We start from the raw sequence: 16,776 nt of genomic DNA, 5'->3' as shown, positions 1-16,776 counted from the left end.
TATCCCACTCTTTAAGAGTCCTGCATCCCCAACAGGCTCCCGCCTTGGAGTAGCTGACATAGCGGTTGGTGCATAGAACAGGATTTAGAGCTTCTGCTTTATTGGATTATTGCACCACGTGCCTCACCAGAGATCCCATTTGCTGGAAATCACCATCCCTTTTTTCCAACCGCCTGGGCTTTACATAACTCACACAGAGACTTGACCTCTGGGACCAGAGTCCCGCATCTGCAGCAGGCTCCCTCCTTGGAGCGACTGACATAGCAGTGGGTGCGTAAAGGAGGATTCATAGCTTCTACTGTGAAGGCTGGACCATGACGATCACCTATGTCAAATACATTTGGAAATGTTGTAACCTAATGAGGTATTTATCATCACATGTCGTGTATTGTCAATCTGACCTAGAAGGATTTAAAAAAAAGCAAAATAGGATAGAAAGGAAATGGTTACAAAAAAAACAAAAGAATACCCAAGTCAGCAAATAAAGGAAAGGGTTAAACCCACCCTCTCATATCTACTACACAAGACCTGTAAAGCTGCACAGAAGGGATGAGCTTCGAGTTCGAGTCGAACTCATGTTCGACTCGAACATTGCCTGTTCGCCTGTTCGGCGAACAACGAACAATTAGGGGTGTTCACGACAAATTCGAAAAGCCGCGGAACACCCTGTTAAAGTCTTTGGGAGAAATCTAAAGTGTTAATTTTAAAGACTAATATGCAATTTATTGTCCTAAAAAGTGTTTGGGGACCTGGGTCCTGTCCCAGGAAACATGTATCAATGCAAAAAAAAGTTTTAAAAACGTCCGTTTTTTCAGGAGCAGTGAATTTAATAATGCTAAAAGTGAAATAATAAAAGTGTAATATTACTTTAAATTTCGTACCTAGGGGAGGTGTAAAGTCAGCATGTGAAAAAGCGCATGTTTCCCGTACATAGAACTGTCTCTGCACAAAGTGTCATTTCTGAAAGAAAAAAAGACATTTAAAACCGGCTTTGCGGCTCTAATGAATTGTCGGCTCTGGCAATTCAGAGATGATTCATTCATAAAAAATAAAAATAAAAAAGCTGGGGGTCCCCCCAAATTCCATTACCAGGCCCTTCTGGTCTGATATGGATATTAAGGGGAACCCCGCCGTCAATTTAAAAAAAAAATGACGTGGGGTTCCCCCCAAATATCCACACCAGACCCTTATCCGAGCACGGTAACCTGGCCAGCCGCAGAAAAGAGGGGGGGACAGAGTGCGGCCCCCCCTCTCCTGAACCGCACCAGGCCACATGCCCTTAACATGGGGAGGATGTCCCCATGTTAATGGGGACAAGGGCCTCATCCCCACAACCCTTGCCCGGTGGTTGTGGGGGTCTGCGGGCGGGGGGCTTATCAGAATCTGGAAGACCCCTTTAACAAAGGGGACCCCCAGATCCTGCCCCCCCCCCCATGTGAATTGGTAATGGGGTACACTGTACCTCTACCATTTCACGAAGGAAGTGTAAATAGTTAAAAAAAAACACACATACACTGTAGAAAAAAATCCTTTATTAATAATAAAAAAAAAATCCAGCGATGTGAATCCACTCTCGGCCCGGCCCCCCACTCCAACGTTGTCTTCTATCCAGCGATGGATGATCTATCCAGCGATGGATGATCTCTCCAGCGACGGATGATCAGCGGTCCGGTCCAGCGATGAGAAGATCCATCCGTCCAGAGCGCAGCAGAGGAGCTCCTCTCTCCGCTGGACACAGCCCAGCAGAATGACGTGCTGGAGCTGTGACATTTCTTATATAGGGGAAGAGGCCTCTGACGCACCCTCGTACGTCACTGGGAAAGCCCGGTCTTTCAGGGTCTTTCTCAGTGACGTACAAGGGTTCGTCAGAGGGGGCGGGGTCACGTGACGGGTGGCCGCTTCCCCTATATAAGAAATGTCACAGCTCCAGCACGTCATTCCGCTGGGCTGTGTCCAGCAGAGAGAGGAGCTCCCCTGCTGCGCTCTGGACGGATGGATCTTCTCATCGCTGGACCGGACTGCTGATCATCTGTCGCTGGAGAGATCATCCATCGCTGGATAGAAGACAACGTTGGAGCGGGGGGCCGGGCCGAGAGTGGATCCACATCGCTGGATTTTTATTTTTTTTATAAATAAAGGATTTTTTCTACGGTGTCTGTGTGTTTTTTTTGGACTATTTACACTTCCTTCGTGAAATGGTAGAGGTACAGTGTGCCCCATTACCAATTCACAAAGGGGGGCAGGATCTGGGGGTCCCCTTTGTTAAAGGGGTCTTCCAGATTCTGATAAGCCCCCCGCCCGCAGACCCCCACAACCACCGGGCAAGGGTTGTGGGGATGAGGCCCTTGTCCCCATCAACATGGGGACATCCTCCCCATGTTGAGGGCATGTGGCCTGGTGCGGTTCAGAAGAGGGGGGGCGCACTCTGTCCCCCCCCTCTTTTCTGCTGCCGGCCAGGTTAACGTGCTCAGGTAAGGGTCTGGTGTGGATTTTTGGGGGAACTCCACGCCATTTTTTTTTAAATTTGGGGTGGAGTTCCCCTTAAAATCCACACCAGACCTGAAGGGTCTGGTATGGATATTTGGGGGGAACCCCACGTCATTTTTTTTAAAAATTGACGGCGGGTTCTCCTTAATATCCATATCAGACCTAAAGGGCATGTTAACGGAATTTGGGGGGACCCCCAGCTTTTTTATTTTTATTTTTTATGAATGAATCATCTCTGTAATTGCCAGAGCCGACAATTCATTAGAGCCGCAAAGCCGGTTTTAAATGCCTTTTTTTCTTTCAGAAATTACACTTTGTGCAGGGACAGTTCTATTTACAGGAAACTTGCGCTTTTCACATGCTGACTTTACACCCCCCCTAGGTACGAAATTTAAAGTAATATTACACTTTTATTGTTTCACTTTTAGCATTATTAAATTCACTGCTCGTGAAAAAACGGACGTTTTTAAAACTTTTTTTTGCATTGATACATGTTTCCTGGGACAGGACCCAGGTCCCCAAACACTTTTTAGGCCAATAACTTGCATATTAGCCTTTAAAATTAACACTTTAGATTTCAAATGTTCGAGTCCCATAGACTTTAACGGGGTTCTAAAGTTTACACGAACATTTGGAGTGTTCGCAAGTTCTGATGCGAACCGAACAGGGGGGTGTTCGGCTCATCCTTACTGCACAGAAAGACCACCTGCACAGGTGATCAAATCATAGCAGAATCACACAGAAGCAGTATACAAGGGTGTTACTGCAGAACATACCCTGTGATGATTGCACACAGCATTTTGGGAAACTGCTGCAAGCTGCCTACAGACAAATCGCTACATCAGCAGTACTGACTGCGGATTGAATTTCTCCACTGAAATGATGCCACTACCGCCCAGCAGTGCGCATGTGCTGGGCCCCTCGGCAGGAGCAACCCAGGGACGTCTGGCCGGAAGAGAAAGCAGCGGCTTGGAATGCAAATGCGCTCCAGCTGCCATAGACTGGAAGACACTATGGCCAGAAAAGAACAGACAAACAGAAACACACAAACTGCTGCCATGGAATATGTAATGTAAAAGTATACATCACTGCACACGGCAACTTCAATTCTGCTTCCACGATCACACCAGGCTTGGGGCAGATAGGGCCACCCACTAACATCTGGGCTATCTGGCCAATGTGCCGCTTGCCTGCCGATGGCCAGACTTTAGCTCTTCCACCGCCTCCTTCGTTTGCCCACTCCATACCTCACTAACAGCTAAGGCTTATTAGAGTATCTTCTGTTTAGCTCGCTTCATACCCTGTTAATAGCCAGGGTAATAGCTTATTGGAGTATCGCGACCTGTCTTCCCAGTGCTCGCCACTGGCCAGTCTTGATTGCAAGAGAAAAAACTTCAGGTAGACAAATAACAAAACCGGTCTTTAGGAGGAGGACAAAAGAGGAACACGGCCACTGGTTTGGAGCAAATATTTAGGGGAGAGGGGTCCAATGGGGGGAGGAGTAGAGGCGGGGTTAACCCACACGTATGCTGCCATGGAGTCTGACAGGAAACTGTATTGGAGGGCATATCCCCTCACTTTGGAGAGATCTTCTCCTACTTCCTGATGTTTCTCTGGGACAAATAGTAAAGAGAAAACTTCCATGATGAGACATAGCAAAAAAGCCTGACAGTAGTTTTACCCATCTAAACCTGTGGCCTAAAGATCGTGTGGGCAATTTTCTGTTTTTCCTTTCATCACACTGGCAGCACTTGAAATTTAGCCAATGGATTCCCATTACAAAGTTATAACATAATCTTAGCATACTCACTGTTTTCTGCAATCTACTGCATTTTTATGATAGAAAATAGAAGTAGGTATATTTTTTCTTAACTCAGCATGTTCTGTTTTCTAACAGAGTAAAAATCTTTGTCGTAATCGCTGTGCTTGATTTTAGTATCTAAAAGAAAAAAGGTCACAATAACCAGGACGTACTGCAAACAAAACACAGTGCAGGTATTTGTGTACATTTTGAGAAAATGTTGAAGTACTTAAAGTACTTTCAAGTGTTTGCAAACTTCCTGGTAAAATAAAACCTTGAACACGCTTTTACTCTGCATTGTAGAACCTTCCAAATGTATACATGAAAACAAAGCATTTGGCACTCAGAGCAATTTAAATGTTGCAAATGTTATTTCAATGCTCTCACTTTGTGATTATATTTGAAGTGAAATGAATTCATAAGTAATGTCACAGCACCTGTACTGAGGCTCAGGCTCAGGCTCACTCCTATAGTGATCTGTTACTGGCTTATTGCAGCCAGCAATGTATTACTATTAGATGTAATCTGTTGCTGTACAGCTGCATGGCAAGTTGACACTGACCGATTCCAGACCCCTCAAGAAGAAAAAAGTAAATAAAGTATAAAATGTAATATATATATATATATATATATATATATATATATATATATATATATATATATATATTATATTAACAAAAGTATTGGCACGCACATTTAATGGCATCCCAGTCTTAATCTCTAGAGTTCAATATTGAGTTGGCCCACTCTTCTGGGAAGGCTGTCCACAAGGTTTAGGAGTGTGTCTATAGGAGTGTTTGACCATTCTTCCAGAAACACATTTGTGAGGTCAGGCACTGATGTTGGATGAGAAGACCTGGCTTGCAGTCTCCACTCGAATTCATCCCAAAGGTGTAGACACACTCCTAAACCTTGTAGACAGCCTTCCCAGAAGAGTTGGAGCTGTTATAGCTGCAAAGGGTGGGCCAACTCAATTTTGAACCCTGTGAACTAAGACTGGAATGCCATTCAATTTCATGTGCATATAAAGGCAGGCATCTCAATACTATTGGTAATATATATATATATATACTGTGTGTGTATGTGTATATATATATATATATATATATATATATATATATATATATATATATATATATACTGTATTGATACACTTTTGTTTAAAAGTTTTAGGCAGGTGTGAAAAAAGCTCTAAATTAAGGCGTCCCATACATGGTGCAAATTTCTTTCCTTCTGCAACCACGGGTTGTAGTAAAAAATTGGCACAATTCCCCCATTAACACAGGTAGTGCTGACAAGGGAATCAGCCATCGTTTTCCATCATGGGGTGGGCGGGTTAATCCGGGAGAAGACAGAGATTATCGCTAGTGGCTTGAGGCCCTGTACACACGAGGAGACATGTCCGATGAAATCGGTCCGTGGACCGTTTTCATCGGACATGTCTCCTGGAATATTTTGGTCTGATGTGTGTACACACCATCAGACCAAAATCCCCGCGGACAGAGAACGCGGTGACGTGGCGGTGACGGTGACGCGGCGACGTGCGCAAACCAGGAAGTTCAATGCTTCCACGCATGCGTCAAATCAATTTGACGCATGCGCGGGATTTCGGTCCAAAATCCCCGCGGACAGAGAACGCCGGTGACGTGGCGGGTGACGGTGACGCGGCGACGTGCGCAAACCAGGAAGTTCAATGCTTCCACGCATGCGTCGAATCAATTTGACGCATGCGCGGGATTTCGGTCCGCTGGTTAGACGTACTAACCAGCGGACATGTCCGACGGACAGGTTTCCAGCGGACAAGTTTCTAAGCTGGAAAACGGTCCGCAGGAAAAATGTCCGCTGGAAAACGGTTCGATAGGCCGTACACACGACCGAACATGTCCGATGAAACTGGTCCGCGGACCAGTTTCATCGGACATGTTCGGTCGTGTGTACGGGGCCTGAGAAGCCACTTGTGATAATCAGAAGTGATTCCAGTAGGCTTGGTTCGAATCGTGTATGGCTTGCCTTAGAATGCCTTCAGAAACAGCGTTAATAGTTTATTTTTATCAATTAACAAAATGAAAAGTATATGAATAAAAGAGAAATCCAAATCAAATCAATATTTGGTGTAACCACCCTGTGGCTTAAAAACAGCATCAATTCTTCTAGGTACACTTGCACACAGTTTTTGAAGGAAGTCAGCAGGTTGTTCCAAACATCTTGGAAAACTAACCACATGTTCTGTGGATGTAGGCTGCTTCAAATCCTTCTGTCTCTTTATGTAATCCCAGACAGACTCCACAATGTTGAGAATATAAGGAAAAGGCCCAGTTGGATAAAGTGGTCATGTAGTTAAATACTGGATTGTGTTATTTGAGAAATACATTACACATATTTATTGAGAATCATGGCATGCATTCCAGGGCCATCTTAATAGCATCATGGTCCCCTGGGCAAAGTAATGCTATGGGGCCCCTACAAGCCCCAATTTACGCACCTACTTTACAGCGTGTCACTTGTGTCAGTCTGTTACTTGCCACTGTCACCTGCCTCCAAATTCAGCGTGTCACTTGCCATTGTCACCTGCCTCCAGATTCAGCATGCCACTTGCCATCATCACCTGCCACCAGATTTAGCATGTCACTTGCCATCGCCACCTGTCTTCAGATTCAGCATATCAATTGGCACCCGTCCCCTGCCACCAGATTCAGCGTGTCACTTGCCACCCATCCCCTGCCACTAGATTCAGTGTGTCACTTTCCATCCATCCCCTGTCTGAGTATCAGAGGAGAGGGGTTTGAGAGGCAGAGGAGAGAGGTCTGACAGGCAGAGGAGAGGGGGTCTGAGAAGCAGAGGAGGGGGGTCTGAGAGGAGGAGGGTCTGAGAAGCAGAGGAGGGGGGTCTGAGAGGCAGAGGAGAGGGGTCTGAGAAGAGGAGTCTGAGAGGCAGAGGAGAGGGGTCTGAGAGGCAGAGGAGGGGGGTCTGAGAGGCAGAGGAGAGGGGTCTGAGAGGCAGAGTATAGGGGTCTGAGAGGCAGAGTAGAGGGGTCTGAGAAGAGAGGTCTGAGATGCAGAGGAGAGGGGTCTGAGAGGCCAGAGGAGAGGGGTCTGAGAAGCAGAGGAGGGGGGGTCTGAGAGGCAGAAGAGGGGGGGTTTGAGAGGCAGGGGAGGGGGGTGTGAGAGGCAGAGGAGGGGGGTCTGGGAGGCAGAGGAGGGGGGTCTGAGAGGCAGAGGAGGGGGGTCTGAGAGACAGAGGAGGGGTGTCTGAGAGGCAGTGGAGGGGGGTCTAAGAGGCAGAGGAGGGGGTCTGAGAGGCAGAGGAGAGGGGTCTGAGAGGCAGAGGAGGCTCAGGAGGGGGGTGTGAGAGGCAGAGGAGGGGGGGTGTGAGAGGCAGAGGAGGGGGGGTGTGAGAGGCAGAGGAGGGGTGTCTGAAAGGCAGAGGAGGGGGGTCTGAGAGGCAGAGGAGGGGGGTCTGAGAGGCAGAGGAGAAGGGTCTAAGAGGCAGAGGAGGCTCAGGAGTGGGGTCTGAGAGGCAGAGGAGGGGGGGCTGAGACAGACCACATAGCGCTGTCCCTCCTCGTCATTCTACGCAAATCCCTATTCGCGGGCACCATGCAGATCTGCGGAAAACCTACGTCCCCTCGAGAGAATCAGTCAAGGAGAAGCAGAGAAAGGAGTCATCTCTAAAATCAGTCAGTCTGTTACTTGCCACTGTCACCTGCCTCCAAATTCAGCGTGTCACTTGCCATTGTCACCTGCCTCCAGATTCAGCATGCCACTTGCCATCATCACCTGCCACCAGATTTAGCATGTCACTTGCCATCGCCACCTGTCTTCAGATTCAGCATATCAATTGGCACCCGTCCCCTGCCACCAGATTCAGCGTGTCACTTGCCACCCATCCCCTGCCACTAGATTCAGTGTGTCACTTTCCATCCATCCCCTGTCTGAGAGGCAGAGGAGAGGGCTTTGAGAGGCAGAGGAGAGAGGTCTGACAGGCAGAGGAGAGGGGGTCTGAGAAGCAGAGGAGGGGGGTCTGAGAGGAGGAGGGTCTGAGAAGCAGAGGAGGGGGGTCTGAGAGGCAGAGGAGAGGGGTCTGAGAAGAGGAGTCTGAGAGGCAAAGGAGAGGGGGTCTGAGAGGCAGAGGAGGGGGGTCTGAGAGGCAGAGGAGAGGGGTCTGAGAGGCAGAGTATAGGGGTCTGAGAGGCAGAGTAGAGGGGTCTGAGAAGAGAGGTCTGAGATGCAGAGGAGAGGGGTCTGAGAGGCAGAGGAGAGGGGTCTGAGAAGCAGAGGAGGGGGGTCTGAGAGGCAGAAGAGGGGGGTTTGAGAGGCAGGGGAGGGGGGTCTGAGAGGCAGAGGAGGGGGGTCTGGGAGGCAGAGGAGGAGGGGTCTGAGAGGCAGAGGAGGGGGGTCTGAGAGACAGAGGAGGGGTGTCTGAGAGGCAGTGGAGGGGGGTCTAAGAGGCAGAGGAGGGGGGTCTGAGAGGCAGAGGAGAGGGGTCTGAGAGGCAGAGGAGGCTCAGGAGGGGGGTCTGAGAGGCAGAGGAGGGGGGTGTGAGAGGCAGAGGAGGGGGGTGTGAGAGGCAGAGGAGGGGTGTCTGAAAGGCAGAGGAGGGGGGTCTGAGAGGCAGAGGAGGGGGGTCTGAGAGGCAGAGGAGAAGGGTCTAAGAGGCAGAGGAGGCTCAGGAGTGGGGTCTGAGAGGCAGAGGAGGGGGGCTGAGACAGACCACATAGCGCTGTCCCTCCTCGTCATTCTACGCAAATCCCTATTCGTGGGCACCATGCAGATCTGCGGAAAACCTACGTCCCCTCGAGATAATCAGTCAAGGAGAAGCAGAGAAAGGAGTCATCTCTAAAATCTAGAAAAATCTAATAGAAGTAGATCAATTGGACATTCCACCATATATCAAAAAGTGGGAGGAGGAATTGGGATCCTCTCTGAGCACTTTAGAATTAAAACAAATATGGAGAAGAGCGCATACCTCGTCAGCAAATAGTAAAATAATTGAATTAAACTACAAATGTCTGATGCAGTGGTATATTACCCCAGACAAGGCTCACAAATATAAAAAAGAAGCCTCTGAATTGTATTGGCGTGGATGCAGACAGATCGGAGATATGGCTCATATATGGTGGCAATGCCCAAAAATTAAAATATATTGGAGAAGGATTAGACATTTAATCACCGAAATAACGGACATAGAGATTCCAGACGATCCCTGGGGATGCTTGCATCAGAGGATTAAATTACCTATGAAACAATATCAGAAAAGTCTATTACCCCATATGCTAACAGCTGCTAAAAGCCTGAGGTGAAGGGGTGGGGTAGAAGGGTTATAATAAATGAGGTAGAAAAGTTTAAAAATCGGAAAAAGCAAACAAAATATATACTTGTTCCTTTTGAAAAAAAAAAAATATTCACATACAAAAACTTCCACATATGATGCAAAACCAGGAAGGAGACATGGCGGGTAAATGAATGGCGGGCAAGCCTCGCTACCTTCTCTCTGCTAATGGTTTAGACTGAAGTGGAAAAAAAAATAAAAAATTCAACGCGGGAACGACGGCCATACTTAACACTGAGTATGCCTCATAATAGCAGGAGTAACTATACGCCGGAAAAAGCCGAACGCAAACGATGTAAAAAAATGTGCCGGCCAGACGTACGTTCCTGGATCGCCGTAACTAGCTAATTTGCATACTCAACGCGGAACGACACCTAGCGGCCGGTGGAAAAAATGCATCTACGATCCGACGGCGTACTAAGACGTACGCCTGTCGGATCGATCCGAGATGCAGTCGTATCTTGTTTTGTAGATACAAAACAAAGATACGACGCGGGAAATTTAAAATTATGTGGCGTATCAATAGATATGCCGGCGTAATTCTTTTGTGGATCTGCCCCGGTGTGTCTACGTCAATTGTTTGCACCAGTTTCGTGTAATATGGCCAGAAATTGCATAATTTACTGCAGTAGTCCTGCTAAATTTCACCAGGTGGTACTGCAAGTGAAATTTAGAAGCCCAGTACCACACCTGAGAAGGTATAAAAGGGAGGACCCCTTTATTGTTACATTGTGGAAAGGTTAGAATCAAATAGGGAATAACAATTAAACATGTTCACAAACAGACTCCAAAATCAAGCCTATAATTTCACTTAAATCAGCTGATTTGGAGTTCATGCTTGTATTTTATACTCAGATGCATCACCGTAATAAACATTCACAATCACTAGAAAATGGGATTGGGCAAAAGGAAATACAAAATCATATTTTGCTTTCCAAAGAAAAAATAATCCTTAATTTGCATAAAGGTTTGAAGTTTTTTTTTAAGGCATGAAAAAATAAACATGTCTGTTTTTTTCCTAAAAATAATAACTAGAAACTTGTCAGGTTCCCCTTAACCACTTAAGGACCCCTTCACGCCGATATACGTCGGCAGAATGGCACGGCTGGGCACAATCACGTACCTGTACGTGTCTCTTTAAGCCCAGCCTTGGGGTCCGAAGCTATAGGGAAAGAGGATCAATGACGTCACACGTCCAGCCCCACCCCCCTACAGTTAGAAACACACATGAGGTCACACTTAACCCCTAAAGCGCCCCCTAGTGGTTAACTCCTAAACTGCAATTGTCATTTCCACAGTAAACAGTGCATTTTTATAGCACTTTTTGCTGTGAAAATGACAATTGTCCCAAAAATGTGTCAAAATTGTCCTAAGTGTCCGCCATAATGTCGCAGTCATGAAAAAAAATCGCTGATCGCCGCCATTAGTAGTAAAAAAAAAAATATTAATAAAAATGCAATAAAACTATCCCCTATTTTGTAAACGCTATAAATTTTGCGCAAACCAATCGATAAACGCTTATTGCGATTCTTTTTACCAAAAATAGGTAGAAGAATACGTATCGGCCTAAACTGGAAAAAAAATATTTTTTTTATATATTTTTGGGGGATATTTATTATAGCAAAAAGTTAAAAATATTGCATTTTTTTTAAATTGTCGCTCTATTTTTGTTTATAGCGCAGGTGATCAAATACCACCAAAAGAAAGCTCTATTTGTGGGAAAAAAAGGACGCCAATTTTGTTTGGGAGTCACGTCACACGACCGCGCAATTGTCAGTTAAAGTGACGCAGTGCCGAATCGCAAAAAGGGGTAGGGTCCTTAACCTGCATAATAGTCCGGGTCTTAAAGCGGTTGTAAACCGCATAAACTTTTTTTTTTTTCCCCCAAACCTGCAATGCAAAAGGCATAATAGGCTAGTATGCATCGCATACTAGCCTATTATGAAATACTTACCTCGGAACGAGGTGTGTACCACTTACCTGGTCCACGCCGAGCAGGATGTCATCTTGCTCCGGCGTGTCTTCCGGGTATCGCCGCTCCAGCGCTGTGATTGGCTGGAGCGGCGATGACGTCACTCCCGCGCGTGCGCGCGGGGGATTTAAAATCGGCAGGGTCCGGCGATGCCGGTCCTTCAGCCGTGGAGTCCCCCCTGCGCATGCGCCGCCCGCATTGCGGGGGTAATATCTCCTAAACCGTGCAGGTTTAGGAGATATTATCCTTACCTACAGGTAAGCCATGTTGTAGGCTTACCTGTAGGTAAAAGTCCAAATAGTGGGTTTACAACCACTTTAAGTGGTTAATACATTCTTATTAGCCAGTCACTATGATGGACTACCTTATTGCCAATAGAAAGGTTCAGGTGACAAGAATGGATACATTTACATGTAACTACTTTTAATTTGTCTTATTTTTGCAGGTATTACATCCTGCTCTTGTCAAAAAAAAATAAAAAGTACAGTATAGTGCCCTGACAAACAAGGACACGGAAGAATTCTTTAGACTGTGCAAGCAGTTAAAATAAAACAGGCACCTCTTTTGAGTCTACTAACCCATCTTGACCTACTTGTTTTCACCATAGTGTTACAACAAATTACCAAAACCAATAAATTCTGCTTAGAATGTATTTTCTATTGTAGCTTGTTCAGAAACTTTGTGACCTGACAGCTTGTTTTAATCTTTGTATAAAACACTGTATCATGTAATCTCTCTTTGGAACCTTCAATAAAAATTGGAAAATTACTTTGGGCTAGATTCAGGTAGCCCTGCGTAATCTTGTGCGGGCGTAACATATCTCTGATACGTTACGCCGCCGTAAATTAGGGCGCAAGTTCCGTATTCTGAAAGAACTTGCGCCCTAAGTTACGGCGGCGTAACGTATGTGCTCCGTCGTAAGCCCGCCTAATTCAAATTTGGATGATGTGGGCATGTTTTATATAAATTTAGAGTGACCCCACGTATTTGACGTTTTTTATGAACGTTTTTTACGTTCGTAAAAGAATCCCATTGCGCATGCTTGAAATTCCGCCGCAAATCGTCAATGCTTTAGACGTGAACGTAACTTACCTACAGCCCTATTCGCGAATGACTTACGCAAACAACGTAAACATTTCAAAATTTGATGCGGGAACGACGTCCATACTTAATATTGCGTACGCCTCATAGACCCAGGAGCAACCTTACGCCAGAAAAAGCCTAACGTAAACAACGTAAAAAGATGCGCCGGGCGTATGTACGTTTGTGAATCGGCGTATCACCCTAATTAGCATATTCCTCGCGTAAATCGACGGAAGCGCCACCTAGCGGCCAGCGTAAAATTATACAATGGCATAAGAGACTTACGCCGGTCGGATCTTAGTCAAATCTATGCGTAACTGATTCTAAGAATCAGGCGCATAGATACGACACCGCAACTCAGAGATACGACGGCATATCTGGAGATACGCCGTTGTATCTCCTACCTGAATCTAGCCCTAAATATTTTTTCTTAAAATCAGTACTGTTAAAAAGTGGCCTCTTATGCAAAGGTGATAACACACTACTTTCATATTTCTCTAGGTCTGCTTGTGTCTTAAAGTTCTGGAGAAAGTTGTTATTTTATTTGAGTATTGGGTAACCTGTTGTATTTTGATGCCTCACATGCAGACTGGCTTATTTTCCTCAAAATATTATTTACATGTTTTTTTTAAAGTTTGATTTAAAATAACATCATCATTGCCATGGTCATCATCATCATCAATTTCTGACAGACGCTAAAGTCAAAGTAACAATATTATTGTAATCATTCAAATATGCATTTTTTTGTTAATGTTACATTGCGTAATGATATGGATCACCCTAATGAAAGTTGAGATAAAATGTACATTATGTCAGTTAATATAAGTATTTATCACTATTTTAGACTAAAGTACATGTGAGAAGAGATCAAGATCAACGATATATCATATATGTGACATACATCATTGGTGGACTATATGACAGCTTGGTCTATGAACTTACATTTAACTTAAAAAGTGTGTTTTTTTTTGTTGTAAAGGTTAGTTTTTTATTTTCTAAATAGGTTCCTTTAACCAATTCAATACCATGCACTTACACCCCTTCCTGCCCAAGCCAATTTTCAACTTTCTGTGCTGTCGCTGTTTAAATGACAATTGTGCGGTCATGCTACACTGTACCCAAACAGAATTTTTATCATTTTATTCCTACAAATAGAGCTTTCTTTTGGTGGTATTTATTGCCTCTGGGGTTTTTAATGTTTGCTATACAAATAAAAAAAGCAGAAAATATTGAAAAAAAATTAAAGTTTTTATTTTGTTCTGTTATAAAATTTTGTAAATAAGTAAGTTTTCTCCTTCACTGATGGGCACTGATAAGGCGGCACTGACGGGCACTGATGAGGCGGCGCCAATGAGGTGGCACTGACAATGGGAACTGATATGCGGCACTGGTAGGCGGCACTGTTGGGTGGCACTGATATGCAGCACTGATGGGCATTGATAGGCGGCACTGATGGACACTCATGGGTGGCACTGGTGGGCACTGATAGGTGACACTGATGGGCACTGAAAGGCTGCAATGGTGGGTACTTATGGGTGGCATTGATAGGCGGCACTGCTGGGCACTCACATGCGGCACTGATATGCAGCACTGATGGGTATTCCTGGTGGCCCTGGCACTGGCAGGGATTTTGAATAGGCACTGGTTGGCAGCTGCCTGGGCATTGATTGGCAGCTGCCTTGGCACAGATTGGCATTCCCTGGTGGTCTAGGGGGCATACCTGGTGGTCAAGTGTGGATGCCCATCCCTGGTGGTCCTGGGCACCATGCTGGTGGTCCTGGGCATTGATCCGAGGGGGGGCTGCGCTGATAAACTATCAGCACATACCCCCCTGTCAGGAGAGCAGCCAATCTGCTCTCCTCTACTTGCATCTGTCAGATCAGATCAGATCAGTGGCTTTTCCTGTTTACATTGTGATCAACCGTGATTGGACATGGCTGATCACGTGGTAAAGAGCCACACCACATCACTGAATGCCGCGATGTGCGCTTCGGCTGTTATCCTGCAGGACATCAATAGACGTCCAGTCAGGATAACAAAACCACTTCCCGGACATCAATTCACTATTGACCGGGCGGGAAGTGGTTAAGCTAGTGCATTGTTGGTTCACTAACCTTTTCCTTCGATTTTTCTTCCTAAAGTTTTTTTTTGTTTTCTTTGTCTGAATTTCTCACTTCCTGTTTCTCCTCAGTGTAACGGCTACCCAAGTAGTGAGAGGGTATCAGCCGTTGGAGACGTCTTTTTCCCTGGCAAGTTGTATGCGAGTGAATCTGGTATAATCCCATCCACGAGATCCAGAGAGAGAGAGTCAGGTGCAGCTGTAAACAGAGCAGAATAGTAATCCAATAGAATGCCCTTTCAAGAACGAGACGAGGCTACGTTTTGAAGGGTCAAGTAGGACAACTTTAATGGTTCACTCTGAGATTTTATACAGTTTTCAAGGCACATGAACAATCAAACTCCCCACCCACACATCACACAATAATCTCCTTCCAATCCACATCCCCAGACAGACGCTCTGTCTCCGACAAGTACATTCCACACATAAACAGTATTTAGCATACATAATTAGAGGTCTGGGAGCAGACCTGGATTAACACCTTTACACAAGGGACAATGAACTGTCTAGGAGTAGTTGCAATTAACACCTTTCAAAAGAATTTGTCCCCACATTGAATAGCCAACAACTTGTGATATCTCAAGACATCCTGCAAACATGAATTATTATAGATGTACAGGCAGAATACATAGTTCCGTTACACTGCTCCCCTTTTGTGGAACACTCCGGCAGACCCGGATTGATCCTTTTTGGGTCAACTTGGAGATGTCCGGTCTGCTGTAAGGTTAAATATTCCATTTGCCTGGATAAACCATCAGCATTGCCATTTGGCTTACCAGGTCGGTAGCTGATGGTGAAGGTGAATAATGGAATCCAGTTCTGGAACAGTCACTTGCTTTGCTCTCTCAATGGCTCCCAAAACCTGTTGCTGATGCTCTTGGGACAGATAAGGCACCACCTGGATGCAAATCCCATTTAATCTTTTGACAATTTCCGCCTGTTGGTGCATTTCAATGTTCAAGCCACAGGACATCTCATAATACATGACATAGTGTCGTTGCATCTCTTCTTTCTCACTGGCCAACTTGTCACATTCCCAGTTTAGACTGTGATATTGTGCCGGATCTACAGTACATGTCGGGGAAGATAGTCTTACCCGGGTCTCAGCAGCAAGCAAGTTGGTTCCAGCAATGCGGGTGGTCACGGGACAAGCAGCAGCAGGTGTAGGTAAATAAGCCGAAGTCAGAGGGCCAATGTCGTTGCCCAGCACAACCTCGGCAGGTAGGTTGTCCATGATACCAACTGTGGTCTTTCCTGACCCGGCTCCCCAGTCTAAGTGCACCCGGGCGGTGGGTACGCGAAGTAAAGCACCCCCTGCGACCCAGACGGCAACTGTGCGAGTGGACACGTTCTCTGGCTTTACCAGATGTTTTTGAATCAAAGTGATAGTAGTCTCAGTATCTCTTAGGCCTTGTGCTACTTGTCCATTCACCCGTACCTCCTGACGGTGATGCTGATGGTTATCTGGAGATGCAGCTTGTATTTGGTCTGCCTCATACAAAATTCCCAGACATTCCTCAGGGCCCACCTCGGTCTCTAGGCAGTGGGCCGCAGAGGGACGTGATGGAGTGACCTCTGTGTTGGGTGTTGTGCGTCTCCAGTTGTTATTTGTGGCTCTCAAAGGGCAATAACGAGCAATATGTCCCGTGTTGCTGCAGTGATGGCACGTCACCCTAGACGAATCCCGGGGGTAGTTGTTAGGGCCCTGAGGACGTGGTGGTCCTGGTGGGACTGGAGCCCGAAACTCTGGGCGTGGGGTAACGGTTGGAGTACGCGGTTCTACCTTATGAGCCAGCCGTGTAGTACCCTGGCTTACTTTACTTGTTTCCGCGTACTCATCTGCTAGCCGAGCCGCCTCGTTTAAGTTAGCGGGACGGCGATCTCGTACCCAGTCTTGTATGTCTAAGGCCAGGTCTTGGAAGAAATGTTCCATTAGGAACAGCTGCAATACTTCCTCCCCGGTGTTGGCCTTGCACCCTTGGACCC

This window comes from Rana temporaria, chromosome 2 (assembly GCF_905171775.1).
Source record: "Rana temporaria chromosome 2, aRanTem1.1, whole genome shotgun sequence".
NCBI lineage: Eukaryota > Metazoa > Chordata > Amphibia > Anura > Ranidae > Rana > Rana temporaria.
Note: the sequence above shows the minus strand (reverse complement) of the source record.